The sequence below is a fragment of the Dermacentor silvarum genome, chromosome 3, assembly GCF_013339745.2.
Source record: "Dermacentor silvarum isolate Dsil-2018 chromosome 3, BIME_Dsil_1.4, whole genome shotgun sequence".
Classification (NCBI taxonomy): Eukaryota; Metazoa; Arthropoda; class Arachnida; order Ixodida; family Ixodidae; genus Dermacentor; species Dermacentor silvarum.
In genome coordinates, this window is record NC_051156.1 from 164,269,988 (window position 1) to 164,291,778 (window position 21,791).

General features: G+C 46.7%; 1 long non-coding RNA gene across 1 annotated transcript in view; it reads left to right on the forward strand.

The window, feature by feature from the left end:
• LOC119444099 (uncharacterized) overlaps window positions 1-17,430 on the forward strand; it is a 29,817-nt gene extending 12,387 nt beyond the window's left edge. Inside the window, exons 2-3 of the long non-coding RNA XR_005190457.2 lie at window positions 839-893; window positions 17,296-17,430. This is a non-coding gene — a long non-coding RNA (uncharacterized LOC119444099). The remainder of the gene's footprint in view (window positions 1-838; window positions 894-17,295) is intronic.
• Window positions 17,431-21,791: the final 4,361 nt, after the last annotated feature.

The window sequence follows — 21,791 nt, forward strand, 5'->3', positions numbered from 1 at the left end:
GAACTGGGGAAAACGAGACACGGGACAGCCTGCAAACTCTGAAGCGGTGGACGAGGATATCGTCCAGGTGCTGCTAGACTGCACCCTATATGCCTAAGTTAGCATTTACGCTGCAGCTTTTAGGTGTCGCGCAATATTCTATGGTCACCTAATGCATAACTATGACCATGACCAGGTAATGGCTTTCAAAGTACAGCTTTTAATGCCGTAAAATACGTTTTTTGTTAGGACGTAAGCGTATTCAAAATCTTCTTTTTGAACGCAGCGGCTCCCTTTTGTTATTGTTTGGCCTTTTTCTTTACTTTTGTGGGTCAGTGTCTAGGCCATGCTCAAAGGACGTGATAAAAAATTGCAAACTTTTATTTATTTATTTGTTTATTTGTTTATTTGTTTGTTTGTTTGTTTGTTTGTTTGTTTGTTTGTTTGTTTGTTTGTTTGTTTGTTTGTTTGTTTGTTTGTTTGTTTGTTTGTTTGTTTGTTTGTTTGTTTGGGTAAAATTTAATATTTCTTGTAAGTGAAACACCGGAGGTCTGAGTTGAACTTCAAATATTTCCAGCTTGACAAAATTTAAACCATCCTAACTACTGGTCATGGGGCTTAGGAGCCATAATAGGAAAAGCAGTCCTTGATTTACTGTTTGAACAGCTGTGGAGGCGTGGCTACACTACTGAAACTGATGAGTCGTGTGCTGTCGTTTTTTGGTGTTACGTTTACCGAAAACGCTGTAACTGAAATTGGTGCTTCCCGGACTTTTGGTGAGTTAACTGTAACGCCTGCTGAATAATAAAACCGCAACAAAATCCTAGGCAGCCGCTAAGCTCATGCCTTCTCTTTTCAGCAAGGACAGCTACACGGCTGGCAGTGACGGGTGGCCTACATGTCAAGGGCAGTTGGTAAGTGCCTCCCAAGAAGATGCTAGTTGGTGCAGCATAAACACTAATAATGACTAAGTGGCGGCTTGAGAAATGCAAAGATTTTGCTTACCAGGACTTTGGTGCGAGTAGGTTAGTTCAGGACTTAGAAGCAGCTTTCACCAGCGCAAAGAAAATGACACGAACGATGAAGAATACGAACAAAACACACACGAGCGCTCGTCTGTGTTTCGTTGTGTTATCTCGTCATTCGTCTCGTTTTCATTGCTTTGGTCAAGCTTGCTTCAAAGATTTTATGACACCTCGTCACTGTAAAGAAAAGAGAAGCATTCCTTCGAGCCCAGTTTGAATTATTCATCATAAAACACCTACAGCTAATTCCTACCGTACCGGTTTCGGAATGCAACTTGTCACATAAACGTTCATATAATTCCCTCTTGTTTTTTCATACAGGTGCTCTTCATAGATAAGCCAAGAACGTATACTAGAGAACAAAAACATCTTCTCTTTGATATGAATGTAATGGAGCTCAAAAACGTTATGCGCCTGTTTTCACGGTTCTTTGGCAAAACCTTAATAAATCATGAAGTTTGTATTTTGAGAAAATGTAGCAATTCACAGGGGCTATATTCTGGCAATGTAGAGGTGTCTGTCAATTAGGGATCAAACGAAAATGATAAAACCCTTGCTTTCAGCCCGTTTTGTGACGCCATATTAAACGCTTGAACTGTTTCTGTGCTTGCCTTGTATGACCAAGAATGGCTGCTGATTTATATTTTCAGCAAATGTGGGCCACTTTATGGGTGATTTGCACTAAACGTTTGGTGTGTATACTTCATTGAATAGGAAGCATCTTGTGAGTAAGAAACGGTAAATTTTATTATGTTTAGCTTATTAATAGCCTTTAGAGAAAATTATTTATTTAATTACAAAGTGAACGCTGCAGTGATCCGCGATGTTTCGCAGGATCACAAAACAAACACCAACTTCAAATCATGAGAACTTAAAGCGGAACTCGAGCGTACTGTGTAGCGAAAGATTGATGTTTCCTGCCCGAACAAAAGTATTGTAAATAATTATTGGGTCTTCGTATTTTTTTTCGTATGCCTCTACCTGATACGATTATTTTGCTTGGTTTCTCCGGGCTCCCAGGTGACCTAGACAGACTACTTTGTTTACAGTTTACAAATTAAGACACTAGTTCTGGGTAATGTGCACGTAAACATCATAGTGTGTGGACTCAATTACGTGCAATAATTTAAATGCTATAAAATTCATAGCATGGGCTCCAGAGCTTTATCAGTGTGTTTTACGACCAGCTCAAAATTTATCCAGCTGCCGTGTCGTAACTCAAATGCCAGCAAGACGAAGCTCACCGAACTAAGAGGGAACGCGATCGCATATTTTTGTGACAAGGTAAACGCATGTGCATCAATGGCTGCTCTTCTAAAAAATCCTTTGGCATGTGCTCTAAATTGTCACGCTGCCGTTCTCAGTCAAGAATTCCTCCATGTCCCGAATGAGCTCTGCCTTGCACAGTGTTAAACTTTGTACAAACGCGGGGCATGTTAACTTGAATGTGTCATAACATTTTCACGTTCACAGATGTATTGGGAGCGTTGCAAATGTTGACTGAATGCTCCTTTTTGCGGCTTTTCCTGCGCGTGATAGGATGTTGGGCTAGTGTGCTCGGTGAAATAAACGAGGCAGCTTCTTTATGTTTGGTGACCGTATAAGGGCCGCGTAATGTATGATGTGTAGGCGAAGTTGGAAGCTTGTGGGCTTTTTACTTATTTGTTTATTTATTTGTTTATTTATTCATTACCGACTGCAGGCCCTCAACAGGCCCAAGCTGGGTAGGCAAGAAAAAAACACCGCATATCCACGGGGTGAATGATGATGAGTGGGCGAAGCTCCGGAGGGAATCATCGGTAAACCGTGAATCTTCCGTGTAATTCGCCCAGTCTCGCCGCACTAAATCGAACGATTGACTTCCACCAATGACACGCGCCATATGTGACGTCATTCCTATTTTATAACAGCGCCCTTCATTATAATTGCACCATCTCCCGCTTAAGGGGACGCTAGCACAAACGCGTTAGAAACGTGCAGTACTTTAAGGGGAAGAGGCCACAGCGTCTTACGCAGCCGTTTACACATGTCGGAACGTGCACCGCGTTTGCCGACGCCATCAGCGTTTATGAATACGGGGGTAAGGCGGAGAGGCCACGGCGTCTTACACCAGCTTCTTGCACGGGCCGTAACGCGCTAGCACAAACGCGTTAGAAACGCGCAGTCTTTCGTTAATGTTGGGTATTTATTGCCATCTAGGTGCGTCTGTCCATGTGCGCTTCGTGGCGTAGTGGTTAGCGCCACGCGTTCAGAAGCGAGGGGTCCCTGGTTCGATTCCGCTACGGCCACAACTCTCGGAATTTTTTTTTCTCATAAAAGTAGACGTGGCTACCTACTACGACGACTACTACTACAGAGGAGGGACAGACCCACACCCTAAGGAGCTTCGCCCCTAAAAGAAGTACTACAACTATGCAGCAGGATAGGCACTACAAAGAACACGTACATAATATTTCAAGCAGGTTACTCAATGTGAATATTTGGTACAAATTTTAGTCTGTTCCATTTGGTTATAGTTATAGGAAAAAAGTAGTTCTTAAACGTATCGGTTATTGTGAAGTATGGTGTTAGGATTGCGGTTTGTGCTAGTTGTGACAGGTACTCGTTAGCGTCTACAGCAAGCTTTTTAGACAGCAAGATGGGCATGAATTGAATTCGCTGACATTTTCTGCATGCTTAGAGGGGCTCGATAACGTTATTATTCATATTTTGGGACGGGGATTATTAGGGCGGGAGTACTTTGAGTAAATTGATCTGAAGGCTTCTTTCTGCGTTCGGCAATTTTGTGAATACTGTCGTCATTATAGGGGTTCCAAACAACACATGCGTCTTCAAGTGCGGGTCTGATCATAGCAGTATAACTGATTAGTTTAGTGCATGAAGGGGAGTTGTGCAGCTTGTGGCTTAGTAAGCACAGTTTTCAAAATGCGGACGTGCATATTTTGTCAATGTGAATGCTCCAAGACAGCTTTTTGTGATGGTAACTCCCAGGTATTTGTGGCTTGAAACTTGTAAGTGTTCAGATATGGTAATTATTTACGCGTGACACGAAACAAGGCCAGTCTTTTCCGCGTTATTAACCATTCGCCATGTTTTGCACCAATCATTGTTAAGGCAAGTGCTAAATTCAACCTAATTGTCGCTAGTACCGATCTCGCGGTAAAAAACACAGTTGTCAGCAAATAAACGTAAGCCAGTGCAACACGCTACAGTTGTTGGAATACGGCTAATGTATAAGAAGAACACTAGAGGACCCAGGACATGCCCCTATTGTTAATTCGAGCTTTGGCCGTAAATGGCGTATGCAAGTGCGCTGTAGCGCTATTGCGTGTCTTACGAGAGCAGCAAAATTTTGCCTGTTGCCATGGCAGAACTAGAAATGTCGGCGACACGAAATTTAGCGAGAATGGGTAACCCGATATTGCAAATCTCAGTGCGAAATTAAATGCTTGTGAATTAAATGCAGCATTTGTAAAATCGCCATGCGTCCGCGTCAGCTTTGTTTCTCTATGTCCTGACATAAGTGCACGTTATGCCAAGTATATATCAGATGTTCAAAATTAAGCTTCATAGAATTTTAAAAAATAGCCTGTGGCAGCCAGCATAATTATTATCGTTTAGCTGGAATATTCAATGAGGCGGACATTATTACCACGAGAACTCCAAACACATGTTCAAAGAATTAACAAAAATTAACTTATTACCTTCCTAGTTAATTACTTTACGACCCATATTGCAATTCACGAATTGTAGCCGGTTGGCTTGTCAGGCGTATCCACTTGGAATGAATTTCGAGAAAGACACCAGTTTGGAGAATGCGCAATCAAACTAGCCGTCAAAAATTCTTCCACTTACTTTTTTACCAAAATGGCGTTTTATACATTGAAGCACAAAAGTAACCGGAACGCCCACGTATTCCGTTTTACACTTTGGGGAATATCTCGAAACTGGTGTCTTCCTGGAAATTAATTTCAAGTGGATGCGTTTTGCAAACTGACCGGCTTTAATTCGTAAACTTTAATATGTGCCGTAAAGTAATTAACTAAGAAGTTTATTAGTCAATTTTTGGTAGTTAGTTGATTATGTGTTTATATTTATTGTCATACTAATGTCCGCCGCTTAGAATAACACAGCTCTATGATAGGAGTTATGCTACATGCCACAGGCGATTTTTAAAGATTCCGTAAAGCTTAATTTTGAACACCCTGTATATTCCGAGAATGGGGGTTCATGGTAATTGCAATTTGTGACAAAACTGACACATTCATGGCATAATCAAAGAGTGTCAGACAAACATTGGATCCATGTTTTTCGTTATATATATATATATTGTTTCTTCACATTGGTTATATATATATATATATATATATATATATATATATATATAACCAATGTGAAGAAACTAGCTGCCCGGGACAATGTACAAGTTCTTTTATGAGCACCTAGCAAGCTGGGTAGGTTGTGTAGGATTACTGACCCGACTGAGAAAGTAAATAAAAGCTACAAAAAGCAGCACAAAAATAGGTTCACTGAGTGCAAATCGGGCGTCGTTTATCGCATTCCGTTGAAGTGCGGCACATATTACGTTGGACAAACGGGACGATGCGTGAATGAACGCTCAAGGAGCATAACTACAAAGTTAACAAAACGCCTTCAGATGGTTTTCTAGGTATTCATTGCCATACTTGTGGGTGTCTCCCTCTCTTTGATAAAACGCAAATAGCTGGAAGTAGTAAGTGGATAACCACTTACTACTTCCAGGATTATTAGACTAACCCGTCTAATAATCGAGAGTGAGCAGATAGACTATCATGGTGACTCTTGTATCAGTAAGACTTCCCTAGCGTTGAGTGAGAAGGAACTTGCTTTTTTGCGCATGTACAATTATATTTTCATTGCTGTTTGTACGTCCTGTCTTGTCACCTTGCTCCCCGCGAACAATGTGGCTCACGAACAATGTGGCTCACTATATTGTTCGGCGTGGTCAAGGCAATAAACTTCATTGTTGTGAGTAGCGCCTGTGTGTTCGTAGGTCTCCTTCTTTGTCCTCGTCCTTACTAAGCGCTAAAATACTGCCTTGCCTATCGTGTAATTGCGGCACGCTGTTTGTGAGTCCCTCACGATCATGACCTACTCAGCTGAGTTAGCCGTGATGACAGCTAGGGCTATAGCTACATCTTCTGAATTGTTTGTGTCTACTGCGTGCACCGTAACCGCTGCAAATTCTTCATTTAGGTCGTTTACTACATTAAGGCCGTATGCCTGTCTGCCTCGGTACGTCGGTGTAGAGGGTCGACCACATCTAAGGTGAACACCTCATTAGTATTCAAGACATCATAGAAGCTGACGTTCAGTACATAATTCGAAAAATCATTATTGTGTTTATCGATACCATGATTACACATCGTATAACAAACATTTCACTCGTGAAGTAGTATAAACGCTGTAGTTTTACTGGCTTAAATACTAATGGGGTGTTCACCTTAGATGTGGTCGATCCTGTACATCACCGTTTCCGCTTTCTCGTAGGAGCACTTCAGCGTGCGCACTCTTGCCTCTCTTTGCTGCATGGTATTCCAAGTGCAGGTTTCGTGGTATAGAAAAAACGTTTATTTCGTTCCTTATTTGCATAGGGATTCGCGTCTTATGGTTTGGTTCATCTGCTATGTCAAATCCCAGCCGGCATAAGGTAGCCCGGCCAGTTGTCATAAATTTCAGGCGTTTATTATTGCGATAGCAATTACATGGGCACTTCAACCGTATTTCTGCCGTCGCCGTGAGGTTCCGTATAAAGTCCAAGGGCGATAAAATCGTCGCGGCGCGCCGTATGCGCGAGTGAAAGCGTACGGGGGACGCGCGCTATCACGGAAAGCGAACGCACGGCGGAAATCAAACGCGACCGTCGCGCGAAAGCCCGTGGGGGTATGGGAGGGAGGGAGGGAGGCGCGGCGACGCTGTGCTGCGGCACCAAATGCGTATCTTGCAACCGGGCGCAAGGGGAACTGGCCACTCAATCTCCAACGCGAAAGCAAGAAAGCGGGAAGGCAGCGCGGGAGGGAGGGCGGGGGCAGCTTTTACTCTGCCAACAACATCGCTTGTACTTTGCCTGGCTGTGGCGGTCGCCCGCACCGTCTCTTATCTCCACACGGCTCTGACCTTTGTATGCGCTGCGCATTCGCCGCTCTGTTTCCGTTGAAGCGATAGACCGCACGAACCTTCGCCCGCTGCGGCCGCTGCGCTTGCTGCCAGGGTTTTGACAGTCGTTGTCTGCGGTCATTCAGTGTGGTCTATTCATGTTTGTGCCCGCTGACACCACGCTTGTTAATTCAGTTAGTAAGCGAATGTGTCCAAGTTTATGCAGCCGATAAAACTACTATCCCTACTCCGAATAGCTCTCTGCTAATTTGCTATCGCAATTGATGCTTCTCCTTTCGGGCGAAACTGCGACATTTTTGGCTGGTTTGTTGTGCTTTGGCAGTTCCTCCCACGAGTTGTGTACACCAAGTTGTAGGAATTTCTCCGTGGATGTGGTGGGGCGAAGGCTGAAGGCGAGCTTGTGCGTCTTGCGTAAGAGGATCTTCAACTACTCTCTTTCGCTGTTCTTTCAGCCAAGGAAAGGCGTGCCGTACATGACGTGGCTGATGACGAGTGCATGCGTGAGGTGAAGCGTGTCATATTCCTTGAGGCCGTGTTTTCAGTTGGCCACTTTCTTCACCAAGTACATCCCTTGCGTGATGATTTCTGGATTGTGGGTAAGCCGGCTCCGTCTCTCTGTAGAAGAAGACCGTAGATGCGATGCGGAAAGTGGGCTCTGTTCAGCGTGACTTTGGGATTGGGCGTTGCTTGAGGTGGTCTTCCGTGTGTTTTTTGGCGCAAGATGAGGAGTCCTGACTTCTCCGGAAAGCAGGATATGCCCTTTTTGTGAAGGTAGTGTTCAGTCCTATCAATTGCATCTTGAAGTGCTCTCTTTTGTCCTCCGGCCGTGCCGGTCCTCGCCCATATGATCAAGTCATCAACTTAAGGGGCATGCTTGATTCCTGCGATGCTTTCTAGGAGTGGTAGACCTCACCTGGCGACATGGAAAAGTAGGGGGGGCTGCGATCACCGAGTCTTGAGGCGTTCCCTTCTGCAGAGCGTCGATCTTCTCCGTGCGGATTGTTGACAGGCTAAATGTAGCTGTCCTACTCGTAAAGAAGTCGTGCACGTAGTTGAACTATCGGCGTCAAATGAAACGCGAAGAGCGGAGCCCATAACTGAAGGTGTAGTGGCAGGCGCGCAGATATTGTTACGGCGATAACGTACGTTTAATGAGTATTGCTATATACAAGGTTTGGACAAGAAGCGGCGACGGATGCAAGGCTGTCGCGCGCCTCTGGCTACTTCGTCACCGTCGTCTTCGTCCGACCGACAGTAGCAGCCCCTTCACTGTCTCGTGGCACTACACCCCCGGGAGAGAGCGCCGACCCGGTGCTCGCTACGACGGACCAGAGGGTTCAGTTACGTACGGCTTAAGTCTCGCAACGTGCACGATAACAGAGGGCGGGGGCGTATAGACGGCGCTGGCGCGGTGACTGGCTCGATCTCATACGTAACGTCGGTGACTTGACGTAGCACCCTGTAAGGACCATCGTAGCGGGACAATAGCTTTTCGGAGAGATCGATGCGGCGGGACGGAGACCACAGTAGCATGAGGGCGCCTGGGGAGTAAGAAACGTCTCTGTGGCGACTATCATACTGGGCTTTTTGGGAAGCCTGAGACACTGTGAGCCGTTCACGAGCGATTTGGTGAGCTGTGTCGGCGCGCGCTATGGCGTCGCGAACGTACGTGGTGGTTGAGCTGACAGGAAGTAAAGTATCGAGAGGCAGAGAAGGTTCGCGTCCATACAGGAGATAAAACGGGGAGTAGCCAGTGGTGTCATGTCGGGACGCGTTGTGGGCGAAAGTAACGTACGGCAAAGTAACGTCCCAATCGCGGTGATTGGCGGAGACGTACATTGGAATCATATCGGTCAGAGTTCGGTTCAGGCGCTCTGTGAGTCCATTTGTTTGCGGGTGATAAGCAGTTGTGAGCTTGTGGTGGGTAGAGCAGGAACGAAGGATGTCATCGATGACGCGAAACAAAAAGTATCGGCCTTGATCGGCCAGAAGTTGTCAAGGAGCACCATGATGCAGGATGATGTCATGAAGGAGAAAGTCGGCGATATCCGTAGCGCAGCTTGTTGGGAGGGCACGAGTAATGGCGTATCGCGTCGCGTAGTCGGTCGCGACGGTGACCCACTTGTTGCCTGATGCCGAGGTTGGAAAGGGGCCAAGAAGGTCGAGCCCAACACAAAAGAACGGTTCGGCGGGAATGTCTATAGGATGAAGCAGATCGGCAGGTAACATAGGTGGCCTCTTGCGGAGCTGGCATTTGTCGCAGCTAGCGACATATCATTCGACGGAGCGATAGAGACCAGGCCAGAAGAAACGGCGCCTGACGCGATCATAAGTGCGGGTGACACCAAAGTGACTAGCAGTGGGTTCATCGTGAAGCTGGCGAAGAACATGTGACTGCAGATGGGCAGGCACGACAAGGAGGCGTTCAGGGCCCTCAGGATGCATATTATGGCGGTATAAGGTGCCGTCCTGAAGGAAGAACAAGTGGAGTGAAGGGTCGGGTGTGGCGGAGTTGAGACGATCGATGATAGACCGTAAAGCCGAGTCGCGGCGTCGTTCGTCCCGTATATTAACGAGGTCCGAGATAGACAAGACGCAGGCGTCGGTGTCTTGCTCGTTGACGTCAGAGGAATCCACGGGATGCCGTGAGAGACAGTCGGCATCTTGATGAAGCTGATCGGCCTTGTGCACCACTGAAAACGAGTATTCCTGGAGGCGCGCACAGCCCAACGACCAAGGCGGCCTGTAGGGTCTTTGAGCGAAGAAAGCAACAGAGGGCATGATAATCAGTTACGACGGTAAAGGTGCGGCCAAACAGGTAGGGACGAAATTTGGCGACAGCCTAGGCAAGAGCAAGACACTCTCGTTCCGTGATGGAGTTATTCTTCTCCGGTGCGGACAGGAGGCGGCTAGCGTACGCAATAACACAGTCGTGGCCGCTCTGACGCTGAGCGAGGACGGCACCGATTCCATGGCCGCTGGCATCTGTGCGAAGTTCCGTCGGTTCAGTCGGATCAAAATGCGCTAAAATAGAAGAAGTCGTGAGGGCATCTATAAGCGCCGAAAAGGCAGCAGCTTGGAGTGAGCCCCGTGTAAAAGCAACGTCTTTCTTGAGGAGCGCAGTAAGGGGACGCGCAATGTCGGCGAAATTACGAATAAAACGTCGGAGATAGGAGCACAATCCTATAAAACTGCGTACGTCTTTAGCCGAACAAGGTACAGGACAATGCTTCACGGCGCGAACTTTTTCAGGATCGGGCTGGACACCTGTCGCGTTGACGAGATGGCCAAGGACGGTTATTTTACCGCATCCGAAACGGCATTTTCAGGCATTGAGTTGGAGACCGGCATTTGCGGAATACCTCGAGAATGGCGGAGAGGCGCGGAAGATGGCTGTAAAATGTTGGCTAAAAAACAATGACATCGTCAAGGTCGCACAAGCAGGTTGACCATTTCAAGCCACGAAGAAGCGAATCCATCATGTGCTCGAATGTGGCCGGCGCATTGCAAAGGCAGACAGGCATCACTTTAGAGTGATAGAGGCCATCGGGAGTTACGAATGCGGTTTATTCGCGGTCCAGTGGGTCAACAGCAATCTGCCAATAACCTGAGCGAAGGTCAATAGACGAGAATTATTGGGCGCCGTGAAGACAGTCGAGTGCGTCGTCGATACGGGGCAAGGGATAGACGCCCTTTTTCGTCATCTTGTTGAGGGGTCGATTCTCAACACAAAATCGCCAGGCGTTGTCCTTTTTCTTTACCAGCACAACAGGAGCGGCCCAAGGACTCGAGGACGGTTCGATGATGTTCTTGGCCAGCATTTTATCGACTTCCTTTTGGATTATGGTGCGTTCCGCAGCGGACACGCGATAAGGGCGCCGGTGAACCGGTTGAGCATCACCGGTGTGGATTGAGTGCTCAACAACTGTTGTCTGGCCTAAAGGACGATTTTCGAGATCAAAGATGCCGGAATACGACAGCAAGACCCGGCGAAGATCTTCCGCTTGCGTATTCTGGAGGTCGGCTGATATCATTTTCTTGAAATTGGCACATAGCGACGAGGTGGCTGTGAGAGAGCCGGAAACAGTTCGAGGCCCGTCGACGGCTAACACAGAAATCGCGCATTCCTGCAACGACGACACGGTGGCAAGCGCGATACCAGCAGGTAGCACGTGGGTAGAAAGACCAAAGTTCAAAAGCGGCAGGCAGGTTTTGTTGTCGCGTACGGTAACCACAGTGTGCGGGAGAACGACAGAGTGCATCAGGACCACGTCGAGAATCGGGGAAACAAGGTATTCACCATCGCACACAGGAGGAGAGGCACTTAATGGGACATACGTGGAGGCTTGCGGTGGCAGGTGGAGGAACTCGACCGAACATAAGTGGCTGGGAGGGTCCGATAGTACGTGGGCGTCAAAAGGGAGTTCCAGTTGAAGGACACCTGTGGAGCAGTCGATAAGGGCTGAGTGCGTCGAGAGAGTCTAGGCCGAGGATCACGTCGTGGGCTCACTGCGCAAGCACGGCAAAAAAAAAAACCAATGGTCTGATGGCCAGCAATGCACGCTCGGGCGGTGCACATACCAAGAACGGCAGACGAGCTGCTATCAGCGACCCGTACTGTGCTGTGAATTGCGGGCGTAATCACTTCGCGGAGCTGAGTACGGAGAGCAGCGCTCATTATTGAAATCTGCGCTCCGGTGTCTATGAGGGCCGTAATGGTGACGTCGTCCACTTGAATGTCTAGAAGGTTTCGGCGCGTAGGTACAGTAAACAGAGGATTTGTATATCAGGTCACTGATGCAGCGTCACCTCCGGGAGCTGCACGGCTTAGTTTTTCGGAGCGTAGGTGCCAGGCCGTGCAAGGGACGATGACCGGTATGGTCGTGGCGATCGAGATCGACAGCCTTGTGGGGACGATGAGCGGCTAAACCTGGATTGTGGAACGGCGGCATCGGAAGCATCGGAAGCATATGGATCAGAGCGAGGGGAAAACCGTCAAATGTTGCATCCAGGACGACGCCAATATCCAGTGCTCCAATTTGAAGGCGACGACCAGCCACTGTGGCAGTGACGGGCTATGTGTCCAACGCGAGAGCAGTTGAAACATATGGGTCGGTCGTCTGCCGTCCTCCAGTCAGCCGGGTTTCTGTAGCGCGAAGGGTAGACCTGGTTCTGGGTGACATTTGCAGGGGTACGTTCGGATGTACGGATGGAACAGACGGCCGATGATAATCCCATGTTCGCGAACTCCTAGCGGACGACTGCTTGCATGAGTGACACGGTGACTGAACGGTTGGCTGACTGAACGTCTAGAAGAACGGCCGTAGGAGCTAGAGCTTCGAGTTCGCGGCGGACAATACGCGTTACATCTTCTGACGCTGTAGCCTGTACAGGCGTCGGTGGGTCTTCGCATGATGATGTGGCGGGGCGGTGTTAGGTAGCCGAAGGAGCTGGCGGGTGATGCGGCTACTCTTTGCTTGTTCAAAGCGCTGGCATTCCTTAACTATGGCGTCGACTGTCGTACAGTCCTTACACACCAGTAGATTAAACGCGTCGTCGACGATTCATATCAAAATATGCGATATCTTGTCATCTTCGGCCATTTTTGCGTCAACTGATCGACAAAGGCCCAGTACGTCCTGTATGTACGAAATGTACGATTCAGTGGTCGTCTGGATACGAGATCCAAACTCCTTTTTAGCGGCCTGCTGTCGGCCAAATAATCTGCCGAACAACTCGCGCAGCTTCGCCTTGCAAGCATCCCAACTTGTAAGATCTTCTTCATGCGTCCCGTAACACACGCGTTCCGTTCCTTTCAGATAGAATATGGAGTTGGCTAACATAACCATGGGGTCCCACCCATAGGCTGAAAGTTTTCATTTTTCCGGGAGGGGGGGGGGGGGCGGGGGGCTGGGGCCCGATCAGCTTCCCGAAACCTACCCATATATATATATATATATATATATATATATATATATATATATGGGTAGGTTTCGGGAAGCTGAGCAGAGGGTATATATATATATACCCTCTGCTACCAATTTTCTATTTATAGCATTATGGCGAAAGCAATTAGATCGACTGATCAGCCAAATTGTCGCGGTTGTCGTCGCCGTGATGTTCCGCATTAAATCCAAAAGCCGCATGAGCGGCCCGTATACCCTGTGGGTGCGGGAAAAAGCACGTAACAGTGAGCCGAAAAGGTTGGCGGCTTGATGGGCATTATTTCCCACGCGCTCAATATTCGGGTTAGTTGTAGGTCACGTAATCATACGCGAATGGGAAGGAGAGCACGCGTCTTCTCCTCTAGCCCTGCCGTAGCTGTGAATGACTGTGCGCGGCTGACGCTTATGGGTCCCGCGTGCCATATCTAATTGTTGGTAATCATAGGTGGGTGCAATGATAAAGGGTGATCAGGGATGGCTGCTAACTTCATGCGCGCTGTCTTCCTTGCCGGGCTGTCTTTCTGCGCCCCTAGTGTTGCAGAGTTAAGAGACACAGGTCATCGCAGATCACTCATAGAGGCCGTCAGTAGTGTACATAAAAATAGGCAGATTCCGATGATGAATCTAATTTTCAGAGTTGCGGTGAATCGCGCGGCTGTACGAACCGTTCGCCTCCGCTGCCGGCGTTCTTCACAATGCTTGCGTTGTGAAAGCGAGTGCTCAAGGTCATCCAGTGAGGTATTTACAGGTTTACATGGTCCGTGCTTACTATGTCCACTATGCTTACTATTTTACTTTTAGGTGAATGTTTACTACAATTTATATGGCCACTATAACTCGCGTAGGGGTCACACTTTTGTGTCGCGATTTTGACAAGCCTTTCATGGGACAGGGCTATTTGAACTCATTTTTCCAACTTCGAGTATGAAATCCGCCGTAAACCTCCGCGATCGACTCCTCTCGACATCCAGTAGCGACGCGCGAAAGTACGCTGCGCTCGACAATTCGCTGTTGAGCCCTATCAGAATCAGAGCACGGAACGCGATTGCTTCTCGGTTGGATGTCTTTTTTTTTAATATTGGCTGTCAAGTTATGGGTGCGGCCCTTACACGGGTGCGATACTTACACGGATTTACACGCTAAGAATCTTCCTTCGTGTAATTGCATGTCTTCTACTTCGCTATCACTAATACTGCTTCGCCTTCCCGGCCAAACTGCACTCTTTTTAATTTTTTTAGTACTTTGAGTCCGAGTATAAGCACTGCTGCACATGACGTCTAGACTTTTATTTATTCTGATTTTGAGTGAATCCAGCTTGGCATCATTTCGGACACAGAGTAAATTCTATATACAAGGTGTTTCAGCGAACAGTTCCCAAAATTTTTAAAGGTGGTCTGTGGTAGATGGTACAATTCTACTTCATGAGCTCGTCTACTCGAAGATGCGAGCATTATTTGCACAAAAAATTGAAATGCATAATCGACAAATTCACAAAATTAACCAATCAAGTTTTAGCTAATTACCTTATGGCCCATGTTGCAATTTAGAAATTCTAGCCGTGGAGTGCGGATCCACTTTGAACTAAACCTCAGGCTGACACCAGTGTCGAGATATTAATTCTCTAACCTTGCGGAGAAAAACATTGGCGTGCCAGTCACTTTCTCAACAAAACGTCGTTTTATGCATCAAAGCACAAAAGTATGAAAAGAACAAATTATGGGATTTTACGTGCCAAAACCATGATCTGATTATGAGGCACGCCGTAGTGGAGGACTCTGGAATAATTTAGACCACCTGGGGTTCGTTAACGTGCACATAAATCTAAGTATACGGGTGTTCTAGCAAATGCAGCCGCCATGGCCGGGATTTGATCCCGCGACCTCATGCTTAGCAGTCCAACACCATAGCCTCTAAACAAACACAGCGGGTAAGCGCAAAAGTAACTGGAATGCCAATGCATTTCTCCGCAATGTTCGGGAATTAATATCTCGAAACTGGTGCCATCCTGAGAATTAATACCTAGAGCATCCGCCTTACGAATTCCACGGCTAGAATTTGTAAATTGCAACACGGGTCATAAGTTAAATGTTAAAAACCTAATTGGTGATATTTTAATTAGTCGATTATGCATTTAAATTTTTTGTGCAAGTAATGCCCACCTCTTCGAGTAGACCAGCTCACGAACTAGAATTGTGCTATCTGCCACAGGCAACTTTTAAAAATTTTTTGAATGTGTTTGCTGAAACACCCCGTATTTATGGCCTCTGCATGCAAGAGGCGATGTTTCCATCCCTAATGCGTAAATGTTGTAAATAATTAGAAGAGCTTTTTTTTAAATTTTATTTTATCGCCAGTCGTTAGCATTGCCTACTGGAAAGAGAATCAATATTGAGACAAATATCACTCACGTGCTTTTCACACGCCGTTGATAGAAGACTCTGCCGAAGGGGTCACGGAAGTCTGCAGGTTTTTTTCAGGATCAAAAAAGCACGCCAAGTAATTTGAAGTGAGGTAGTGAGGTGAACATACATCAACATATTCATTTTCTAGATATAGGCTATCCATTTATAGTTGGCTACCTCGTTCTCTTTAAAATATATAATAAACTTTGTCCTTTGTATATATTTAAATATATGGTGTCTTCCTCAGTGGAAATTTTTTTTTAATGTTAAAGTGAGGAAACACGGATGAGGTAGCCGCCGCTGGTGCTTCTAATGCGCGTTTCTTTATATTGTCAGGATTTGCCGAAATAAAGCGAAAGTATAAATTAGAAGCAGTGCACGTCCATGCGAACAATGGTGCCGTCAGCTTTTAGTCACAACAAAAGTGAAATGTGGAGGCGCCGCAAAAGAATCCTCACATTATGTCGGTAACAGAACTCCGGTAATGACACTTTAGGGGCGGGGGGGGTTGGCTACAGATCTCCGGGGGGGGGGGGGGGGGGGGCTCAGCCACCCCGGGAAAATTCCGGAGGGGGCTCAAGCCCCAGAGCCCCCCCTCCCCCCCGTAGTCGGCGCCGATGGTCCCACCTGGTGCGGTTGCTGACGCGTTCGTACATGTCGATCCAGTCTTCGACATCCAAGTCATCTGTGCCAGAAAAGGTTCCCGGGTCTTGTGGGTGCAAAAGAATCACAGGAGCCGGTGGCTGCTGCACCGTCGACACTTCACTGGTCATCGCGGAGCAACCAAGACGGCGACCGCTTCGAAGTTCCGTGCTTGGTTGACGGAGCCGGCACGTTGACAGGTTTACCCAGCACCTCCACCAAAGATGTTACGGGGATAACGTTTATTTAGGGAGTGAGTATGGCTATATACAAGGTTTGGACAAGCAGCAGCGACGGATGCAAGGCTGTCTCGCGCCTCTGGCCACTTCGTCACCGTCGTCTTCGTCGTCTTCGTCCGACCGACAGTAGCAGCCCCTTCACTGTCTCGTGGCAATATATATGTAAAGAAGAGGCAGACTCCAGTGACTCGGTGATTTATTTAATTCGGTTACGCCTAACAGCAACTCTGCGAAGAGCTGGGATACGGCTGCTCTCCCTCCTCTTGTCGGATCGCGATCGTCCTCTCGTAACTTGTGTTTTTGCAAGTTAGTCAATTTTTCAAATAAAGTACTCTGCACGGCAAAGCGTGCTTAGCAATGTGCGAGGAATCCTGTCATTGTTTGACGCCTACGTTTTCAGTAGAGAATATCGCCCCTGCTCAGCAGGGCACAGGCACTTTGAGTGCAATTCGTAGAATACGAGTATAACGACAAATCGCAGTTAAAGATGGACGTAGAGCGGTGGCTAGAATGCGCGGCTTCAGGCCGTATAAGTGCTGGTTCGATTCACACATCAAAGCATTATATGAATAGTTCGAGATTCCTGCGAACGGACGGAAAACTTAAGCCCATTCCTTAGCTCGTCACTGTTGTTTGTAGTCGCTCTACGTCGGAACAATATTGACGTTCTTTTGCTGCTCAAAATTGGACGTGTTTCCTCGAGTGCACGCAGTGCCTGTTGCGAGAAGAAAAAGAAAAAAAAAACATTAAAGAAGTCCGCATTATTACCGCAAGGAATCTGTCCCGCAGGCACAAAAATAAGTTATTTGATCATGTTCTGGTGAATCAACGTTACAGCTATATTTATGCAGTAGTATTGCTTGCTTGCGGTAAGTTAATTGCGTTTATATGCGAATAATTCTTGCAGTGTACCTTCGACACCTTCGGAACAAGTTCCTGTCCCCCTGGGTGCCGCTGCATTGTGAACGTCACCAAGGGAACCACACGCCAAGGCTTCTGCTACCAATAATGAAGTCATAGCATGTGCTGCTTTTGAACTAAATAAAGCTAAGATAAATAAGACTTACAGCAATAAAAAACATAAAATTCGAATTATGTTCGAGTGTCTGTTTACATATTAACAGTGGCTTTCCCACTATGCCAGGTATGTTTGTGCAACAGGTGATTGCGAAATATCGCGCAACACCTACACACAGGCAAAAAATAATTTTGTTGTGCAATAAAGTATTGCTTATATAAAGCTCAATTTTCATAATAGCGTCATTTAGTGCTCAATTTTCTTAATAGAGTCACTGAGCAAAGTAAACGCAGGTAGGTAAAAAATGTAGCTCTGACTGCTCACTAATAAACAAATTGTTTGTAGCCATTTCATTCTTACATGTACTCTCGATTACGGCAGAGCCAGCAATGTTTATTGTTTTGGGCCCTATGGAGCACGACACGATATTTTTCAAATCCACCAAGCTGGGTAATTAACAAAGATTACCTAATTAACTTTTTAAATATTAACTCTAGCAAACAATCTTCAGTACAAAAGTTGTAGCGCTTGTTCAGAAACATCGGACTATTTCATCTAAGCTAAGATAATTAACTGCCCTGTTTAATTTTTTTCCAGCGTTTCTTTAAAGTACGCGAAATTTTTAAAAATACCACATCACTGCCTGCTTGCGCACCGCGCGTTTAGTGCCCTGAAATGTAAGTTCATCGAATTGCAAAGGCTGCTCCGCGCCCAGAGGTCGATTAAACAGGCTGTCATTCTTGCGAGTACGTGGCACAAATGCCAATTTTGTGATAAGGTGTTTCTGGAGCCTGATAGTGTTCACAATTTGAACTAGTGTCACTGCAATCTAGGAGGTGCCTATAACGCTTAGTGAATGCGACACCAAGACGAATCCTGTGCATATATAGCCATGTTGGCGCTGCTCTGCCCGCAATGCCGCCTCCTCGGCTCGCCGTTGTCGGATGCGTTCGATATCTCGAGTTAGCTCGGCGTCGTGATTAGCAGCATCCGCCCGCCATTGGCGCTTGCGTTCCACTAGAAACACAAACATGTAACCAATAATTGAGAAACGCTTCAATACAGCGTCGGGATTAACCCACTGATAAACACCGGGGCCGCACGTTTCAGCTTCATTGGTCAATCATCTGTACGGAGTGCTTGGGCGGTGTTTTTTTTTTTCAGCCCGTAACGATGTCAGGCATCCCGTTTGCGTAACTGTCTGTATATTTCTACATCTGTTTGCTTTTAGAAGCCCGTAACAATGTCAGGCGAACCGTTCGTGGACCTGCCTGCATATGTGGATAATATACGTGATAGTACCTGCTGGTTTTCAGAGAAATACCGCGAAACTGTAACAATGCTAGTATCTGAGAACAATAAATCAGACCACGTGGTGTGTATTTATAGAATTGTACGCAGCCGATGCAAAACCTAGTCGCGATCTCACCAGTTTTTGTATAAGTTCACCCTGGAGAAACTTTTTCCTCAGTAGAAATATTAAGCGTGGACACCTCCTGGCCAGGTTCAAAATACAGAGTGCATGACGACGAAAATCCACGCTTGGACGCAAACTCTAAGGATACGAACATCAAGCCCACTACGAATACATTCACCAGACAAAGTATAATTTAGAAAAGTCGCAGTTTCGTCATAAAGGCGAGGCATCGATTGTGATAGCAAATAATAGACAGCTATACGAAAGTAAGTAGAGTAGTTTTATCGACCGTATAAACTTGTCAATATTCGCTTACTAATAAAATTAACAAGCATGGCGTCACGGGCGCTAAGCAAACGTGAACACATCTTACTCGATCAACGCGCACAATCGCTGTCAGGAAGGGTGGCAGCAGCAGCGAGCGAATCGACCTTCGTGCTGCCTCTTGCTTCAACACGAACTAAGTATAATACCAGCGCGCACGAAACTATCAGCACTTGGCGCACTCTGTACCCGTCGCAGATTACTTTCAAGCTAGGGCTCACGCGGCCGTGTCGTATGCATGCTTCCTAGCTGCTTTACTCCCTTGCGCGCACAAAATTGAGCCACCACCGTCGGCTCGCCGTCGAACGCTTTCAAACGCAAATACAGAATATGGCGCGGCGACGATGTTGTCGCCCTTTGACTTTATAGGAACATCATGGTGAAGACGACAGCACAAATGTGCCTGGAGTGTCCGTATAATTCATATCGCAATAAAACTGTTCGCACATGATTTCCGGTAATGGAGAGCACAGTTGCTTTTGGCTTGCTCACGTTAACTTGGGTTCTAAAAAAATACATCACCAATGGGTAAAATAAATGTCCTTCAATTAATAGCAGTCACTTACGCCCGGAATTCGTTGAAACAACTTTCAAACATCACCAAACATCAATATTTGTCATTTTATTTCAGAATAGAGCCAAATCTACCGCACAGAAAACAAAAGTTGTCCAAATTGGATTCCTGAGTAACTGAGTAATTCAGAAAACCCTGAGAAAATTGGCACCCGGAGCCATGAGAACAGCCAACGAGAAAATTGTGAAAGGTTCGAAAAAAATATCAAGATCAAATTTACTTGATTAGAAAAGTAGCTTTCGTACAAGTTACAGTAAAAATTGCATAAACAATGTTTCCGTAGTTTAGGAAGCACTAATTGATGAAGTGCTTTGTTGAACGATTTTTTTATGAAATCAAAATTAAACAGCGTCGGCTTGACTGTGGAGAAGCAGAATGTCTGCTGTAAACAAAAAAAAAGCCATTTATGTCAGTTTCTACAGATTTTCTCTGCATATACCCATGTTGTAGTGGAGAAATTGTTTTCCTTAAAGTAAGCATGCAATCGTTCATGGATTACCGCTTAAAGAACCTTTAAAAAACCTGGAAAAAGAGAACCAGGTCACAAGTTTTTCACGTTACACGTGTCGGTAGATTTGAATAAGCAATACACTAATAGTAAGCACCAAACAATAAAGTAACCGCTTCAGCAAAAGCATTGATTCACAGAGTTTCGAACTAAATAAGTGTCTTTATTGGCGCTAGCCTCAAGACCTTAGGTTAACGCACGTCCTTCTCCTACCGCACCGCGAGGAGCAACTGACGACGTGTCCTAACGTGCCGGCGGAGCGCGCGTTACGACAGTGAATGGCTCATACCCTAAGCAATGGCGCATACAACCTTAAACGCAGCCTCCCCATTACGGCGACAGAAGAGAAGTGAAATTCCACGCTGGAATGATGAGCGGCAATGGAGCCGTTATGGAAGTGAACAGTGGCACGGGTGTGTTCACGCTGTTGTGTCGAGGCGCTCCAATGCGCCAGCATGCAGTGGAAGAAGACGACGACGCTCTAGCCATTGCTGATGATGATGATAGGTAGCCGTCATAATGGTCAGAAAGACTTGACGATTAATTGTCCTTTTCTCTAACTAAACTTTTGCTACCATATCACATCTATCCTATACAACATTTAACTTGAATCAGACTGTGCTCAAGGACGACACCGACGACATCTAGACCAGCTGAGACGTCGAGCTGAATCAATGGACAGTGACCTTGACCAGACAAGCAAGCAAGAGTTGTCCGAGGATACTGGGGAAAGGGTCCAAGACAGCCCGGAAGAAACAGTGGCGGAATCAGCAAGCCCACCGCTCTTGCGAAGTAAAACCCGGCCACGGAAACCACCTGAACGTTATGGCTTTTAAAGGGGGAGAGATGATGTGTCAGCCGTATCAGTGCACATCACTGCAACGTCACGTGCGCTTACGATAAAAACAAGCTGCTCAATAAACCATCGCTCTTGTTGCATCTCGGTAGCGACGTAACAGTTCATCATAGTGAAGTTTTGAATTTTTTAACACGAAAGTGTTTTATGCCGGGGTCCACCAAGACTTCACTGACGTATTTCCGTCACGGAAATACGTCATAGAACATAATACAAAGAAAGAAACCAGAAGAAAAAGTTCCACAAACATGCAAAATTTGGGAATCGAACCCACGACCTCTCGGTCCGCGACGATAGATCGCCGAGCGTTTAACCCATTGCGCCACAACGCATTTGCAGAGAGCTACACAGACGCGCCTTATATATCTAACACTCCTCCGTGTACCCGCGCTCTTGTTCGGGGCGGTGCCGCCGCCTACGAGCAGAAAAGAGAAGTACTGCATTATGACACTAACGCGCACCGACAGTGAACGCTTCGGTGGTCTCACCACTACGACGTCTCGATGCCAGCATTCGAAGGGACGCTGGCATCAAGAAGCACTACCAACGCCACCTAGGTGGCGTTGGTAGTGGCGTTCACCGTACTCAGCACAGCGGAGCGTGGCCTTTGCAATTAGCTCTGAAAATGTTTCTGAAGTTGATCGCGGAGGCTGCAATTACGACGCGCTGTACGCGCTGATTTGACTCGGTGACGATTCAGTTACGT